The sequence below is a fragment of the Harpia harpyja genome, chromosome 3 (assembly GCF_026419915.1).
Source record: "Harpia harpyja isolate bHarHar1 chromosome 3, bHarHar1 primary haplotype, whole genome shotgun sequence".
In the NCBI taxonomy this organism is placed as follows: Eukaryota; Metazoa; Chordata; class Aves; order Accipitriformes; family Accipitridae; genus Harpia; species Harpia harpyja.
Genome location: NC_068942.1, coordinates 41,128,325 through 41,147,440, shown reverse-complemented (window position 1 = coordinate 41,147,440; position 19,116 = coordinate 41,128,325). Strand labels below are relative to the sequence as shown.

Here is a 19,116-nt window from a genome sequence, read left to right as displayed (position 1 = left end):
GTCTTCATAGTCCTTCCATGCTTGATCCTGACAGCTTCACAAGCAAGGATGGCAATTACTGAAACACTCTCCTATAAATATAAATCTCCCATGATTTTGTTTGAGAACATTTGTTTATTCATCCCATGAAAGCTGTTAAGTAGAGATAAATGATGGCTCTTCCCCGGGCTAGATGCAGCCACACCATTGAGGAGATGGAGGTGGAAGACAGTGCAGCTTTGTGGAGACTTCTTGTTGTGCCAGACAGTGACAATGGGAGATGACAGTTGCTTTCTCTTTGCCTCATAAATCGGTTTGTACCTTGTTCAGTTCAGTGGCTAGGTTAGAAAAATTATGGTAATCTGAGAAAATAATTGTCTATACTCAAATTCAAACCAAAAACTTTCAAAATGTTCTCAGCTAATCCCCAAACTATTTTTTTTCATATTTGGGTTATTTAACCACTGTAAAAAATAATTTAAAAAAATTATTAAAATATATCTCCGTTTTTCAATTCAGCATTGCCATGTGAAACTAGAAGCTATAAAGCAAAGCTTCAGAAACACCAGATTTAGGGACCTTTCAAAACTGTAGTATTTAATTTTGAAATAAAAGCTTCCTAATTTTTCACTGTTTCCCCCCCCACCCCATTCTTTGTGAGCAAAACAACACAGCTAGTTTGAAGTTATTTTAGATATTTGAATGCTTTCCAAACAACCATTTTCAGCACACTTGTTGTTAATTAGAACAAAATACCAAGTCCTCTATGTGAGTAGCAGGTGATAGCAGCATTTGTAAATGAACCATCCTTCTGGCAACAAGATCCGAAACCTGTTTCAGAAAAGTAAAAGGTGCTATATCCTCTTACCTATCTCCTGAACCGCTGCAATCTTAAATAAAGATATCATACAGTAAAGCCAGTATCACTGGCTCTTTTTCCTGGCCAGAGCGAGAGAGCTGCTAATTTCCTTAGATACTTTGCAGGTGTGGTTGTAAATACGGCAAGATAGTGATCTTTGCAGCTTCAAGAGGGGAGGAAGCTGCTTATTACTTACCTGGGGTATCTGAGGACTGGAGTGTTATCTTTCCAAGACACGTCAATGTAAAGCCACACATTGAAACCCTCTGTGTTTATGTTTAGAAATTGTTCTTTTATTTTAAACCAAGTGATTGCACAGCATCTAATTGAAATAATTGAGTAAGATATTTCAATGTCATTCCACTCGAGCCAGTTTCTGAGACCTTTATCTTCAGATCTTATTCAAGTAGTCTGACACTGATGTCAGTATGAAATTGCTTGAGTAAAGACCTCAGAAGAGTTAGGTAAGTATTACACTTCACCACTTGGCTGACAGGAAGCCTTGACTTATGGTTATGGTATTTACCTTCAAAATATCAAGAGAAGCGTTTCTTTCTTAGTTGCCACCAACCTCTTCTATTTTTTTAATAGTGACATTTTTAGAATCAAGAAAGTAAGTCTTGTTTTCTCCTACTGTTTTTCACACTCTGTGACTGTAAGTTCTTTGAGGCAAGACCTACTAAGGAAACGTTTGCTACTGAATGTTATTATACTGGGCGAAAGTAATTAAAAAACAAAGGTTACTGTGATTGTATGACACACATAGCAGTATGTCCTTTCTAATCCTGTTGCTGTGTCAAATCCTCTTTCAGCCCTGTACGTGATTTTATTCAAGGCTCTACCTTTACCTAAGCACAGCCCTTAGATGTTGGCTCAGAAAGGGATAAAAGATATACAAGGATTTATTTCAAATAACATGCAAGTAATTAAGGGTTTCATTCATTCATTCCTAGCAGTAATTTATCCTCTAAGCAGCCCTCCAAAATTAACAAGACTAAAGACAGTAGCAGGTATCTTCACTATGTTATTCTGTAGGTGAGTATAGTTAATGGGTAGGCTTTTTAAATAAAGCTAGCATCAGCCAACCTATGTCCTAGCTTAACTAATCTGGAAGTCTTTAGTGCAGTGTAAAGGAAAGAAAACCACCCATCTGAGCATAGAGACGGGGCAAAGAAATACAGAAACAGCCAATTCAGAGTGAACTGAATACATCCAAGTATATCGCCAGTAGCTTTGGAAGTACCTGCAAAGTATGCCTTTGTAGCAGGCAAAGAAGAGGTGAATACTGGCACAGAATCCTTGGTAAATATCTGAAAATGCTCAAGTCTTAAAAATAGCTGAGGGTGAAGTTTCATGTTGCAGCAAAACTCATCTAAGAGCTAGTTGTCACTAAAGAGAAGGTCTTGCTCCCATCCCAGTCCCAAGCTTAGAGAGTTCTGCCTCTACGCCACAGTATTGGCTCTGGCACTCTTCTGGCCAAATGCTGAGCTCATTTGAGGAGCTGAAGCAACAGAAAATGTCTCTTTTCCTTTTTTCTGAGGAATTTCCAGGACTGCCCTTCTTTAGTGGCATGTAGCCATTACCTCAGCTTACTAGAACATAGAAACTCACCCTGAGTTCAGTAGTGGGAATCTGACCATGGGCAAATAGCATTGTCCATAAGAGCTGCCTAAAGCATCAAGACTCATAGGAAAATGAGTATCAGAGGTGGAAAAGACATCAGACAATTCAGTGCACATCCCTGCGAGTAGATCATTACAATTCATTGACCCCCAATACCAGAAAGTCATGGAGCTTTTTACTGCCTCTTTGTACAGTTCTTCTACGGTTATTGCAAGGTTGTCAAAATTGAAAACTAAATTTTTCCCTTCCTTCACTTGTGTTCATCATTGTATCTGTTGTTTGTTTTTCTTTTTTAATACAAAATCTCTAGATATCAACCAAGCTATGGGAACAATTTAAAACAGAATAACCAGAGTTTGACTTAGCCATTACAGCTATTATGAGTTATGAGCCTTGCAAGCTTATTTACAGCAATTAAGAACGCTGTGACTCACTCCTGGTGGATTGTAACCTCTGACAGCAGAAGGCTACTTCATGAGGACTTCATGGGTTCTACAGAGTCATGAGGATTTTAATGCAAAACCTCCTTCTTCATTGATACTTATCCCTATAGAAAATATTTCTGATTAGAAAAATTTCTTGTTTAGGTATGTGTTTGTTCTTCTAGTCCATTTGTACCATTTTTGTGACAAAAAAGTCAGAAAGTTTTCCTTATAGTGTGACTGGGAATTCACCTTGCTGAGAGCACTCTCAGCTTTATTCCAGCAGTATGAAAGCAGCTTTCTGTCACCTGCTCCCCTTAGCCCAGTATAGAAGGCAGACAAGTGTGAGCAGACAGCCTGGCACTTGAAACACACTGAGCGTCTCAGTTGGTATCAGGAAAGCTAGTCTAACCTGTGCCAAGGCAGAGTCATCCATGGGGCCTGATACTATCTCTGAATGTCTCTATGCATGCATATTAGGTCTGGTTTAATTATTCTGTTTCAGCAGCACATAAAACATAACACTTGACTGCAATTTTAAATGCTTTCATTCTAGTAGAAAACGGATTTTTCACAGGCAGAGATCTGTTTTAACCTCTTAATTCATATAATACCTTGAGACTTCTGAAGCTCCTAAGATTTTTGTACAATGCTTCTTGAAACCTGAAAACCCAGAATAGAAACTCATACCAAAGCCAATAGAAATTTATAGCCTTCAGCATCTCAATGAACTATGGTGTTTTTAACCTTAGGCCTCCAACATTCATGGTTTATGTGGCAGGTGAGACATGATATGGCCAACAAGCCAGAAAATTTCTGTATAGGTCATGAGAGCCATTGAGTCTGTTCAGAGAGGAACATTAAAATAAGCTACCTACACTGACTCCTTTGCCAGAAGATCCAGATCTATGTGCCAAAGGTCCAAAATTAGGTCTCCTGGGCCTAACCAGGGAGAGTCTGGGCTGGAGGAGATGCACTCACTCAGAGACTCTAGCTTCTAGGGGTAGAGATCTGATGGAAGACTAGATTTCAGATGGTGACCTCTCCCATAAATACCTCCAGGAATCAAGCCTCACCCACAGCCTGCCAATGCAGCGGAGCAGAAACCAGCAATGGTGCCTACTCTTCCAACATGCGCAATTTGTATTCTGCAATCTTTCCCCACACAATAGATACATTGCAAAGCAGCAGAGACCCTCACCTTGTATGATTCAAATCCACTAATTGTTGGTCTTCCCTACTGTGTACTCACGCACATACTGAATGCATTTGTCAGCCAAGTACTAGCAAGCAAGCCCTGAACCGCAAAAAGGTAAAACGTCCCGTGACTTACCTGCACCAGTGCTGGGAACTGGAATGTTCACCCCACAGAGGAAATCATGTTGGCACACCTCCCCTCACCCTTCCCAAAAAGGTTTTGCTCACATATACAAGAAAGATTTTGAAACATTTCTGGTCTGATGCCTCAGTTCACATGCCAGGACCTACATAGCTGTTTTGCTACCACATGGTTGGCTAGGCAGTCACCTGGGCAGGCTAGGTGCTTCAAAGCTAAGAGATCTAGAAAGCTGAAAGGCAACAGCTGAAGGATATCTAATGGACAGCTCATTCAACTGCTGACCAGCCTAGGGGGTAGCCCCTGGTAACTGGGAGAAGCCAGCAGTGTCATGGCATCACAGAATGGTGGGTAGCCAGTAGAACAGGCCAGGTGAGTCCACAAGGTTTACAACAGCATGACAACTTTCCAAGCAGGTTTCCATGAAGCTGGAGAACCAGCCAACCCAGCAATACAGAATCCAATCAACATTTTCAAAAGGAGAAGCGTTGCATCAGAAAACTTATGATCAGCTCTATTCATCAGACATCACTTCCCCATGTATGCTAAAACTTTGAATGGGAAGTACCTGACTGCTGCTAACACACCTCATATTTCTTCCTCCTCCTCAGACTTGATACACAAACAGCTGACAACATGGACAGATATGTGGAACATGGAATGCCTTGTGCAACAACTGCATGCTCTTGCTTACAGGAAAAAGAGGAGAGAGGAAATGAGAATTAAAATGGTAATGTACCCCCTGCTCTATTTGCATACTCCTTGGCTCTGTCATAAATTCTCTGCACATGTTAGGCAAGTTAGCAAGCAATTTGTAGTGTAAAACAAAAGTAGCAACAGACAGTTCACCTTAGATCAGGGAAACTGGAGCAACTCAGAGGAAAGACAAACTAGAAATGCAAAGAAAAATTATCATGATTCTATTGTTACAGAATATTTCTGGCCCTTCCTCCAAATAATCATCATTTGAAAACATCCCTTTTAGACACCTTCCATTTATGAACCCAAACATTGTACACTGACATTGTCAGTGTTCGGAGAAATCTAGTGTATTCCCCACCAAGTGTCTGTATCATGGGAGACATCATTTTACAGCTGGTCCAGAGAGCACCAAAACATCCAGCAGCCATAGCATGGGTCAGAAATGTGTCCCACCCTCTGAATTCATACTTGAAGACGCTTCTTGTTCCATATAGGACACTGTCTAGTCTTATGTGGCTCTGAATCAAATTAAATGAATGGTTGTATTACATTATTACAGATGCAGCTAAATGCTGTTCACTTGTCCCCAGCAAAACATCCTTCAATTCTGTGGGGAATAACCTGGGAGTCAGAAAACTAATTAATGGTTTCACTTGGTACCATGGACAGTCTGTAAGAAGTAGTGAGCAGGGCAGCTTAATTTTCATTCAATATACTCATGTACTAGGAAGTCTATATTAATAACTTCAACAGAATATATTACAGTATCCATTGCAAAACCAAGAAATAAAGATACTGTAAAGCTATTGGATGCTTTCCTAAATGGGAACAGATCTTAATAACTGTCTATTAACAACTCCTTTTATACCTAACATTTTGAAAGAACTGTACAGATGAACAAATGCCAATCCATTTCAGCCTCTAGAGACAGGAACACCTATTTGATTTCTTAATTCAAGTTCTGGTTGTGATCATTCAAGCTTTAATTCCTTCCTTCTGACATACATAGTCATCACCATTATGTGGTCTGTCTGTGTCAGGATAGTGTCTAACACAAAACATACTGATAACAGAGCATCTTGGGGTTTTTACTGCTACCTGTGTGGTGCCGAGCACAAGTAAAATCCTCATCTCTCACACTACACTCCAGATTACTGAGGGGAGCTAGTCAAAATTCAGCCAGTCAAAATCCAACCTACAGTAAAACTCTGAAAGTTCAAAGTTCTCTGTTTGCTGTTGGAAAAAGATGTGCTGAAAAGATTCAGACATCTTCCTGATCTGCAGCTACGGGTAATTCATTAGTAGGTTTTGTGGTTAGACAATACCAGCTTTTCTGCTATCCATTTAGTAGTTATCATCTCATGCATTTGAAAAGTCAAAAGCTTTGATCCTCTCAGACACTTGCACATGCTCCTCTCAGGAATAGTCTAGCTCATATTAATAGGATAATTCACAGTCAAAGTGCCACCTCAGGTGCACAAGTGTTTGATGAATTGGAGCACAACCAAACAACAGACAAAGGAATATGCACAAAATATTAGCCCAGTCTCTCCTCTCTGCTCCCCATGAAAACCAAACATATCACATTTTATTCATAGGCTTAATTATTGTTTAACTCCTGTCCTTTTGCTTCTATTTTCTCATTTGTGTTGGTGTTTGCATTGGTGTTCATGTAATCTATTTAGATTGCTGGGTTTTTTTCTGAGTGAGGTCTGCAGCTTATCTGGGAACTTTTTATCACTTTTAGCAAAACGGGGCTCACTTCTCTGTTGACTTTTCGCAGTGCCACAGTACCATAAATGACAATAAATTCTATTTATGATCCTTGAAACCTGTGTTATAGCTAAACTATGTATTTTCCCTCCTACACCTTCCTTTCACATTGTGACTCCTGGCTTTTCTCAGCCCCCACACCACATTTCCTTCCCACATGATAGCTAAATTTAAATCAAGCCTGGATGATTGTCTATAATGTGTAGCTCAATCAGAGATTAGGAACTTGATTCAGGAATTACTGGAAAAAATGCATGCATTGTGTAGGTCACACTAAATAACCATAGCTGGCCTTAGCTTTAAAAATCTCTTTTTCTTCCATGCATCAAGCTTTTCTTTACATCTCAAATATATATTAGAAGCCCGTAGTTGACTAATATCCATAGGCAGTGATAGTCTATGCGCTTTATAAAAAAGGTTCACATGAAGAGACAAGCTGTTCCCGTTATTTCAAGGAGACTCGCTCTGTAGTCTAATAGTGTTAGAAACTAAACTCTATTGGCACTGATATATAGTGTACCTCTTCCAACAAATATGGAGTAACAGAGCTTCCCAGAAAATACATTGCACAGGACAACATATGAAAGTTTTCTCAGAAGGAGCCTTGGTTCCAGGGCCTGGGGTTCATAAAACCACAAGGAGAGGAAACACACATCCTTCCCCTTCTTCACACCTTTCTTCCCTGAGCAAACATTTTGAAGGCAGTTCCTGGAGACAGATCTTGAGGGATTTCCTCAGCCAGTTTCCATTTCTTATCGTATTCCTCTAGCAGAGGCACCAGCCCTTCATTTGCATCTCATCTGTGTCAGTGAGTTTCAGCCTTTCCTGTTTGTAGTTTATATACCATCATGGTAGCAGTGCCATTAGGCTAATTATAGTTATGATAGAACTCCCTTGCACACTACCAAGAGACATTTTGTGTCTAGATAATGAGGTCAGCAATTTCCAAGATTCGCGGAACAAGGACAAATTGTTCTGGCAACATGCCTGATTTACTCCCAAGTTTGTTTGTACCACCTTCTCATACACCAGACCCCATCCGCTTTTCTGCATTACTGTTCAAAGCTACTTTCTGCTTCAGGCTCTTCTTCCCCCAGGACGAACCATATCATGTTTTACTCTCTGCAGAAGCTCCCATACTAAGGGCCACCACCAGCACAAAGGCCAATGGAGAATTCTTCCACTTAAGATAATTAAAGAAGCAATGGTGAGGGGGAAAGAGGAGGAATCATAGCCCAAAATCATATTCAAGTAAGCGTTCCTAAATAAACATCATTGATCATACTTCTAAGCTGTTGTTACATTGCAAGTAACAAGCAGGAACACAACTTAATCTGCTACTCACAAATGTCTTCTGGTCTTCCGAACCAACCCTCTATGCTCTCGCTGTCTCTTCAAGGGAGTCGCATACTCTAAGGTACCTCTGCTCTACTCCAGCCTGTGAGATCCAACAGTCCAGGTTTTATTTAGCACTTAGTCTCATGTCACATTCAAGACCAGACTAACACAGCCATTTCCTCAGTTCATACTATTGCACCAAAATTCATACCGAGGCACCAGAATTTTCACAGAGCCATGCTTTGTAGACCTAATAACGCTAAATATGACTTGACTGTGCACTTAAATTAAAGATATGGCCATCAAAACAGGTATATTACGAGTGAACTCCTGGCCCAAACAAAATCCGTAGCAAAACTATCACTAAGAAATATGGACCTTAAAACAGCGCTATCATTCTCAGCAGCTATGCAGGGAGTAAGCTTCATACAAAGCAGAACAGCTGACTTAGGAAAAGCATTGCAACTACCTAATGTCCTAGCAATCAAAACAAAGCACTCTACATGGGTGGTAAGTAATTTCCAGATATTTATCCTTTCTATGAAATCTTAATCTAACCTATGCAGGCTATCAGGATGTTAGCATAAGGCCTGGCTACTCTAGGCTCACTTACCATTTTACAGAAGAAACAGTGCACACCGACACTTTTACTACAGATTTTGCAATCTTTCAATATGCCCTGAGCCAGATATCATCTTCTTGGCTAAGGCTCATACTATATCTGTACACAACTGTTTGTCTCAGTGTTGCTATAGCTGTACATTATGAAACTCCTTAAACACCCAATACATCAGCTTTTGGCACAGCTCTCTTGAGGCAGGTGTGTTGTGCAAAGCATTCTTCAGGACTAGCAGGGATTAAATGGCATTTTGTGGCTCCCAGGAGCTGTAGTTTATATTGCTCTGAGCTCCATAAGGCCAATTTTCCTCTGCTCAGCAGAGCCAAAGGAAGTTGTGCATTCAGATACAAAAAGACAGAAAGAGAAGAGGACTATGACTAAAGTGTAGGATGAGTCCAGCACCACTGAATTTTTAAATCTCTGACTTGCAACAATTTAAGTTAAAGCTTTCCACATAATCATGCTCCCAAATGCAGACATCTGGAGAACAAGCGCTTCTGGGCTAAAAATATTTGTGAAGTATTTCAGGAAGGTACAAGAAGCCAGGAAACAAAATATCTTCCTAAAAACACTCCTACAGTGAAGCTTCCGTGACCTTGCCATTTTTGCTGAAGCATCTCCTTAGATAATATCACATGGTTGGGATACTTTGAAAACTTGGAATTGCTAAAGGCTTTATTGATAGAGGTTTTGCTGCCTTAAGACACAGTGACACCATGTGGCCAATTGCTTAGCCCAGAAACGACATACTAATGGAAAGGGCAGTGTACAATTTTCTCATTTTTCTTTTGCTTTATTAAATTTAGCTTATGGGTGCTCAGATGCAACTGTGTTGACTGGTGTGAGTAAACTTGGCTAGAACAATTGTCATCTGAACAGGTATACAAAACCAAAGCCAATGACCATTTGGGATTTCAGCATATGTTCAAAAGTCCAATGTTTGCAAAAGTGCTGTCTGAAAACATGCCTGTAAGTTCAGCAAGTAATTACCCATAAACACAGTTTGCACGTGTGCCAAAACATCATATTCACTTGGTAGATGCAAGTAACTGGTAGAACTATGATTCTACATACTTCTCAAAAAAGTGCACCTGGAAGATGTACCTAACTATCTATGGTTTAATTCTGCAGTAGTATCACAAAAAATTGAAATTAATTTTGAAAATGGATAGATTTTTGCCTTGCTCTCATGGCTTGTTTTCCTTCCAAGTATATGCAGATACCTCCATTTATTTTTACAGACATTCCTGAGGAAAATATTTAAATTCATAAGTGGGAATATTGCTACTAGGAATGTTCTCAGTAGTTGTTATCACTCTGTGTTACATAATATGGTGGCTGATGTGATGAATCATCTCTCCCTGGCAGAGTTCTTTTTTTCCAAATCAAGTACTGCACATTCAAAAGGTACAGCTCGTGAAGAATGAGCAGATCTCTTGAAAGAGACAGAGACAGAGACAGGCAGGCAAACAGGCAGACAAAAACTGAATACAGATTACCTACATATTCCTCAAACAGAAAGAAAAAATATATTAAATAAGCTCTTCACAGAGAATATATTCACTCAGTACTACTATAAAAAATTAATGTTCAGTAAGAAATGTGTATTTTGAGGCAGGGTTCAGAATATCTTGCTCTCAAGAGCAGACAGGAAGGGAAAATATAACAAACGTGACTCTCAGTTGCATAGGCTTTGCAAGTCAATGTACCATAAATGTTGCTTTTTTTATTGATTAGTTAGATAACATGCTCATGTAATTTTTTGTTCAGTATTGAACTCCAGGTAAGCAATTTATTTCAACACTATCACAGTGCACCTGAATTTAAATTAAATAAGTTAGTTTGAAAAATGCTGTAACAGGATTTTCACCTACATACATAATAGTTTCACCTATATACATAGTAGTTTAGAGCCTGGGAAGCACCAGCGAGTTAGACACAAGACTCTGATTATTCAAAATAGGAGTTTGAGTTGAGGAAGATTAATGACCTGATCCCTCAAGTTTTGTCACCCTGACTAGTGAGATTATGCTGCCATCTTGTGACCTGTTAATTTTACTTTACTACAGTGACAGCAATTTTTCCCCTAGACTAGGAGGACAGTGTACATGTCTCCCTGGTATACAGGTGCAGTGACCATGCTTTGAGCAGCTCAGTCCTCTTTTATATTCAGACCCATGTTTTCTCTCCTTAGCTTTCTTACCTGTGACTCATAATCTGCACCCTTCAATGTCATTGTCATTGCTAATGGAAGTGCTGTCCATGGACAGGCCTGGGTAGGGACTGGAGGCACCCCTGCAGAGGGGGTGAAACCCATAGTTTAAAGGAGTAGAATTTTGTAATAAAGGCTACAGAATGCTCCCCTGCTGCCAAGAGAATCATCCATACTGGAAAGCAAAACACACACTTAGCCAAATTTTGAATATGACAGTATACACTGAAAAAAGACATACCCTTTACAGCTGGGAAGCAGAATCATTATGAATTATTATATGGTTTTGCACATTGATGATAAAATTTTCCTCTCCATCTTCCCAAGTGTAAAGCTTGTATATTTATGGTAGAATTTTTCTGGCTTGAAAAAAAAATATGTTACAATTGGCTGTATTCTGAATCAAAATAGGGTTGTTCCATCTCGTCAAATTAAATAAAACAGCTGTATGTCAAAGTGGTTATGCTGTTCCCTTGAAACAATACAGACTTCATGGGCAGTGACTGCTTACATAGCATTTTGGAATACCAGGAAAAAGTTTAGTATGGCTGCAATCACATTGAAAAGCAAGCTGGGAACCCCTCTGCTAGTAACCCCACGTTCCTTCCTTATACTTCAACTACATGTGCTTCCATCAGTGTTCACTCCCAAGACACTTCAGCAGTGAAGACATACAAACAAACCTTGAAATGCTGACAATCTGAAATGCATGTGCAAGGAAGGAACAGGGACATACCAGGTACAAGCAGGCCTGAGAGCTCTGAGCTAACAAGGCAGCTGCTCTGAGCTTGGATACATATTTGGGAGAGCCCACAGGAAGGCATGCATAGCTAAAAGGTTCCCTCAACATGTCTGACTGGAGACAAATATCAGTCCTCCTTCACTACCAAAGCCTCAACCACCATTATACACCCAAATCATTGAAGTATTTTCTCCCTAATCCTTGTATGCTAAAGTAAACCAAAGCATCCTGCACTTAGACTCTGGTTAGAGTTTCCAAGATATACTGTATTTTCTTCAGGATATGGCATAGCAGAATGAGGGTTCCCAGCTAGCAACTGAAGGTTATTTTTGCCTGTTCCCTGTTTTTGAGGAGGCTAATTGCATTGCATTGATTGTATAAATGGAACCTCAAATCTTGTGACAGTGGGGACTTTATACTTTCTTATAATACTAAAATATTCAGAGAAATACACAGTCAGCTGAACTATCTCTGTGAGACTTAGCAGTGTATTTCAACAATCATAATAATAACTATTACTGCTGTGGCAGTGCAAAGCTCTGGGCAGATTTACAGCTAATCCATTTGCAAAGTTAAGTCAAGAAAAAATTGAAGAGTGTGAAGTCATGTGGTTGCAGTCGCTCAGTGAGTCTGTGATGACAGGCATAGACCTTCCTTAACATCAACATTTGTTCCTTCAGAGGACGAGGAAGGTGTCTCAAGTTTTTTAATTTCCAACGTTCCTGACAGCAAAGCAATTTGTCAGGGGAGACATTTGGTATAGTCACATCAGGAGAAGAGTCCTTCACACTGTGCTGCATGTTAGCAGCCACTCATCTGACATGGCACAGCATAGTGCAGGAGAGATGCCACAGCTTGCACAGCGGATGTGCCTGAGATCCAGGAGAATGTAAGGGTAAGGGCCAACTGCAAAAGTCTAAACCTACTGTGTGAGATCCAACTGCGGTAGCCGAGCCTTCTGAAAAGGCTCAGAAAGGACGTGTATACTATTGTTTCTGCAACTGTAAATGCTTTTTACTCTGGAGAGCCACATTCCGATCCTCTCTTCAGAGCTGGAAGAAAATTCCAGTTCTCATGACAAACTGCTACACCTCATTTGCAAAAACACAATATACTATTTAAGCAAGCAGTAGAAGAACTAGATCATCTCACATCAAATCTTATCTTTAGTATGCCATATCCAAGTGAGAGAATGGAGTTCATTCTTTTCCCTTCCTTTTCAGCAAGCACCAACTGATATAATGAAATATGCATTGTCAACCGGACATCATTTCTAGTCTGCTGGTGCTAAAAGCAGCTCTTGATGACTATCTGGGGAACAAATATTCCTTTCAGCAGCACATACCTGGAGCTGATATACTCTTATATATGTAAGTATAAATATGCTTCTGCTGATCTTTGCCTGTCCCCTATCTTTCACTACTGCCTCTTTTACAGCCACCTTCTTCCACAGCCAAGAAAGTATTTAATCTTTCTGCTGGGTTTGGATGAAATGTATTCTTGCACAAAAGGTCAGCTGAAGGCAATGTATAGTGAAAATCCAGAACAGCCTTCAGACTACAACCAGAATGGAGTTTCAATGGCAAACAATCATTACACCTAACCTCTGCACAGATAAATGCTCTAGCCCCGGTCTCTAAGCCCCCACTGCTCCATTACTGACTTCACATCTACCCAGTAAATCATTATTCTAGAATATGGAAAGAGGAAAAATGAATCTCTCTACTCACTTGGCATTCATTTCTGTAAGATGCTGATCACTCTGGCACCAATCTAATGTTTGCAGATGTGTAAAATCCCATTGATTTCAATTGGGAGCCTTTCAGGATGTGTGACATCTGGTCTCATAGTACTCTCATGGTCAAAAATCCTGGAGACAGTGTTCAGGACTCCACCTGGTGAGCTGAAACAAGAAGTCTTTAGATCAGACAGATACTGCTAAAGAGACCGTTCCTTTCCTCTGAAAGGGGTAGAAGACCCACTTATGAGAGCAGAAGGTATTCTGTTGCCAGAAAACCTCTATGAGTCCAGACTAATGTCCAGGGATTGCTGGTGTTTTTTTGTGGGATCGTAGAAAGCCAAGGATACATTGGGCACTCATAGCTGGCAAGGACACATCCTCTCTCTCAGGCAAACTTAATCCACCTATGGAAATGGACAGTCATGTGTTAATGATAAAGGTAAGAAAGGGTCCTACTTCCGTGTAGGAATCCTTGCCATGGCAGCATTTGTATCTCCATACTCTTAAAGCCCAGCTCCAGACATACAGGTATTTTATTTTTAGATAAAATCTACCTCTGTAACAGAGTTTGTGCTGGGTCTGTCATTTCTTCCTCATTTCACAAGGAGGGCTTAAGAGGTACCATAAGCACTGAGTGAGTCCCTCTGCCCTGAAGCAAATATCATCTTTAAGTCTTCCTAATTTCTAATCTCCTCTCTGTTACAGCAATACACCAGGCTCTCCCTTCCCTGATACAGTCATCTCACAGAATGGATTCAGGTTGCAGCAGCAGTCCAAACGGCCAGTGGACTCACAACGACATAAGTTCATACCAGTGTTAAGAGAATTATGTTGTAGTTTGAGAGCCTGCTAATTGGACTAAAGCCTGAGACCTGATAATACCTTTCCTTTCAACCTACTTCATCACAATAATCTGATCATCTGTATTATAATAAGAGATACAGAACTCATTTTACGAACTTTGTCAACAATGAGAGCTCAGAATAAAGCTGGCATTGATCTTATGAGAGACATGAGGAAAGAAAGAAAAGCAGAATTCAGAAAACCTAACAGAGTGAAACAGGCTAAAATAGGAGGAGAATAAAACAAAGGACCAAGGACAAGGGAGGGATAAACAGCAGAAGCTCAGGCCTCTAGCTGCCCTGGGGGCAACAGCAGAAGGGCATGGTGCTTTGGTCTGTGGCTCTTCCCTGAAAGTGGAGGTAGGTACACGCTGTGCCTGCTGTTTCTGCTGTGCCTGCAGGAAGTCAGAGCTGAGGGTGCTGCAGAATTGCCAGCCAAGCAAACAATGTCATGAGATCTAAGCTCATCAAAGCATCTCTTGTTTCAGTGAAACATCTTTTAGATAATGAATGGCTTTTGAGAAACCAGAGCTTTGCTTTTCTTTTTATCTCTTTTTCTGCTGAAAAGCCTGTTTGGAGGCACATGACCTGATACTACCATTTTCAGAGGCATGAAAAAATTGAAAGCATGCTTAAACATGTTTTCAGTTTTTACACTTCTTTAATGAAAACCTAAAACACATGAAGAAAAATCTCACTGTGATGAAAGCATTCCTGATTGTCTCCACATGGAACCTTGCACTGAAGAACTGGGGACCACAGCAAGAAGGAACCATCCTTACAGGCCATAGACACTCATCTGCTCCCATAAGAACTACATTTCTTATACTAAGTCACCTTCCAGCTAGAATCTACTTGACTCTGTGGTCTGTACATGCAGTGACCCACAGAAAAATCATTATTTTTTACGTGTAGCAGGAGGCTCTGTCTTTCAGGAACACCACCTCATAAGGAGAATTCTGTAACATTCTACAGGCAGAATAACAGGAAAGCAGCTGAGACATGCACAGGCATTAGTCAAGTCATGACTGTACGTACAATGATTTAGCCTGAACAGCTGGCTAGGAGGTCATAAAAGAAATGTGGTTTACTACGTGAGTGCTAGATGAAATGACCCTGTTGCCAAACTTGGCTCAGAGCTGGAACAGCCGCAGAGCATACATAGGATTTATGAGACTAACCTCTGGATTTCTTCCTGAGCCCAGGAAATTGCATTCTTTTGAGGTCTGGACTGATGTTCATTGACAATGCAAAATTATGCTCTTCTGCAGGAGAAGAAAAGCAAAGCAGAAGCGCTGGAAAGCCAAATAGCCTTATGTGGACAACTGAAAGGAATGAAGAAGGATAATAAATTACTCTTTAAAAATTTTACTCTCCTCTTCAACCCAGAGGAAGGGAGAACTTGCACATGCAAAGGACATGGAACAAATGACTCCTCCATGTTGTTAAAAATTCAAGCTACTTTTCTTAAATTTGTGAATTGAAAGGTAGAGTTACCTGCCTCAGCCCATTATCATCCTGTGTGTGGTGTCTGTTATATGGCTAATCAGGCAGACACAAATTATAAAAATACCCAGAAAGCAAATGGAATAAGCAGAAAATGAAGTGGACAGAGAAGATAGCTGTGGCCTGACTATGACTGAACTCTCTCTGCTTAGGAACTACTAGGCACTAGCACCTTCCAGAATCAAAGCTTTCTCTCAGGCTTCAGAAGATAAAGAGGCCATGTACAGAGATGAATGGCGTTGGCTTTTTCCAAGCAGTTCTTTTGCTAGTGGACAGTGGTTCTTAAGCTACATAAAATGCACTTAGTAGCCAGAGACAACTAAAAAAAAAAGAAAAAAAGTTAATGTTTATCTCTGGTTTTCCTTCCCTCTCTTCTAGGCATAATATTCCAGATGAATCAAGGGAAACACAGACAGGGCACAGAATGAACCATATATCCTAAAGCAGTTAAATTACCAAAAGACTAACACCACATTATATGATGTGTAAGGTAATGGTTGATAAAAGAAAGCTTTCATCTCTTGAAAAAAATACCAAGATTTCAAAACTTATTGGTCTAATGTGGAATAAAAGTCAGACTTTCTTCTTAACCCACCATAACCACCCATGTACCGATAATCAACAACCTGCTGATCAGAACACTAGTCTGGGAAATGGGAGAACCTAATCAAGCACAGCCAAGGCACGAGCCTCAACTTCCTAATCCCCATGGAGAGCCCCAACTTTTAGTTTAACAGCTATTTCAAGGAGACTTTTACTACCTTTCTTTAAGAGGATAAAACAAAGTTATGTAACTAAGTGCTAATCCTTTCCCTGGTGGGAAAAAAAAAGATTTTTTTAAAATACCTTTCTAGCAGTTAGAGAACAAAGGACCATGTTATTTTCACGTCTGATTTTAGTGACTGAGTGGAATCAACAAGAAATGAAGTAGAATTTTTCCTTGGTTTCTACATCAACCTCAAAGTGAGACATCTTGAGAAAATTTCTGTAGCCTGTCACTAGAGCTTCAGTGGTGGAAAGCAGTTATTACGTCTTCATAAAAGCACTAGTTGTCAGTGTCCCAAGACAATAACTGTACTAATAATAACTGATTGCAAAACCACTTAGTTATGAAAGTATACAAAATACAGATTTCAGTGACTTGTTTCTAAGTAGGTATTGTGTCCTGTGGTAGCCGGTGATACTGTCATTCATTGTCTTACAGAGAAAAATGGATTCACCTTGTGGCTGAGCAATTGCCATCTCGTAACCATGCTTATTCTACTAATCCTGGAGGAGGAACTGTACGCTTGCTTCTGGCACTGCACAGTGAAACCAACCATCTGGTCGGGACCTGAGCCATCTTGCTTTCACTTGCATGTGTATGTCTTCTGGCAGAAGGACATTTCTGCTGGGAACCCTACATTCTACAAAAAACATACAAGTAATTACAAAACAGATTTTTTTAATCTTCTGTTTTTCCTTTTCTTTCCAATCCATTTCTCCCCTCCTTTCTAACACACATTTATATACACCCATACCTGTCCACACACACACACTTACATACTTCCTTTTTGAAGGGGAGAAATTTAAGAATTGATACTCCTTGAATGCACTTTTTTTCTTTCTTTTCTTTAGAAATGTGCAATAGGACTCCATTACAAGAATAACCAAACTCATGGCAAACGTCTTTTAAAGATAAGACTGATTTCTCTGCTTCAGCCCAGCAGACCATCTACCCCAGCATACTGGCTCTGCCAATGGTCAAAGAAGAGGTCCACAGGAGAATGCAAGAACAGGACCAGTTTGTTGTAATTCTCCAGAATACTCTTCCAGAATCTTGTAATCTGTGGTTCTGGGACTCTGAAAGGCAGAGGTAGTGTCTTTGAATTTAGTTAATCTTGATAGATTCCTCTTACATACATTTGTCCAATGCTTTTCTACTGCATCTAATCAGTACCTTGTATACTTAGCTGGTAAGTCAATGTGGAGTGGGCTTGTTTGTGTGGCATCGATCAGGGTGCGGCCCATTCTCATGAACAAAGATGCTTTGAAGACCAATAGGAAACATGGATGACATGGTTGGAGCAAATGACAAATATATTTTATCTATTTGCAGATTTAAATCTAGTATTAGCAATATTCTGTCAGTAGCACAAAGGATCAGTACAGTAGATGAGTATTCATGTCGCACTCAGTGCCTGGCAGGGAACTGCTGACTGGTCAGCAGGCCAAATGCACTGAGTCCAGCTCATACAGACATTCTCAAATTCTGCACAGTGTCAAGGTGTAACTTCTAAGCCACTGCTTAATGCTTGAATTTTTAGGCTCAGCATCCAGAATTCGTAAACAAATGCAGCTTAATCAGTGCATGGATTTATCAATGTAACATCAACCTTATCTGTATAGGAGATTCTCACAAAGAATCATATCAGATTGAAAGATTTGCCCTTTCATCTTACCCCAAGCCAAACTGCATCACTTCCATACATCACTATGTACAAATTGCACTGTCACCTCTGTACTTCTGATGTCACACAGGAAGGTAACCTCCAAATCACAGATGTGTACCATTTTGCAAGTTCTGTCACCAGAAATTGAAAGTTGAGCAGGCTGGGTTTGAACAAGAACACTCTCCAGATACCTGTGTTCTGCTAGTGTGATGCTAATGGCTTTTCCCAGTGTTTTGTTCCTGTTCAGTCATAGCAGTTGGTCTACTTAGCCAACACTTGGCTCTGTACCCAGTCTTGGCTATTCTGTGGCCCACCAGCTCCCTTACAGACAGACATGGTCAAACTAGCTGATTGTTGCAGGTCCTACTTTTAACCAGGCATAACCAAAGCAGTGTCACATGCATTCCTTTCAGTAATAGCAAACTCAACTCAAAATGAACAACATGGAAACAAGAGCCACCTCCAGGCTCCCTTGGTATAATTCTAAAAAACTAAACTAGACCAAAACTTAAACTAAAAAAATACTTCAAGTACTAGCCCAGTCTGAATGACCCACCTGAATGGCCTATCACTCTCCTAATCTCACTTTTTGCTACTGAGGTGCCACACATGGTGCACCTTTCCAGTGTTCTTCATCACATACAAAACATGCTGAACACAATCATTAGCCACTATAAATATACTGCAACATGTCCCATTCTCAGTGCTAGTAGCAGAGCATCCCCTGTAGTTTTACAGCTCTTAGACGGGCAGACATGTTTCATTGTACCCAATCTACCACTGCAAAGTTGTCCTTCTGACCGACCTAAAGGTAGTTTGCCAGAAACAAAACTAGTTTGAGGTCATTTCTCAACACAACAGTGTCATATCATCTGGTCTTCACCAGTCAAAGCATCACAGTTCCTCATTGCCAGTGCTATCATATGGCTGCCTGGCTTTGGCCTTACATATTGCTGAGTGTGCTCCTCCTCCACCAGCAGATCATGCAAA

At 40.3% G+C, this 19,116-nt stretch overlaps 1 protein-coding gene across 2 annotated transcripts in view; it reads right to left on the bottom strand.

The window, feature by feature from the left end:
* The window catches only part of PLA2G4B (phospholipase A2 group IVB), a 54,430-nt gene extending 37,363 nt beyond the window's left edge, over positions 1-17,067 (bottom strand). Inside the window, exons 1-3 of one of the 2 annotated variants that reach the window (XM_052782172.1) lie at positions 16,915-17,067; positions 15,370-15,513; positions 13,336-13,508 (exon numbers count right to left, since the gene is read on the bottom strand). The gene's annotated coding sequence lies outside the window, so the exon portion shown is untranslated. The remainder of the gene's footprint in view (positions 1-13,335; positions 13,509-15,369; positions 15,514-16,914) is intronic. The other variant, XM_052782173.1, reaches the window with a different exon arrangement.
* Positions 17,068-19,116: the final 2,049 nt, after the last annotated feature.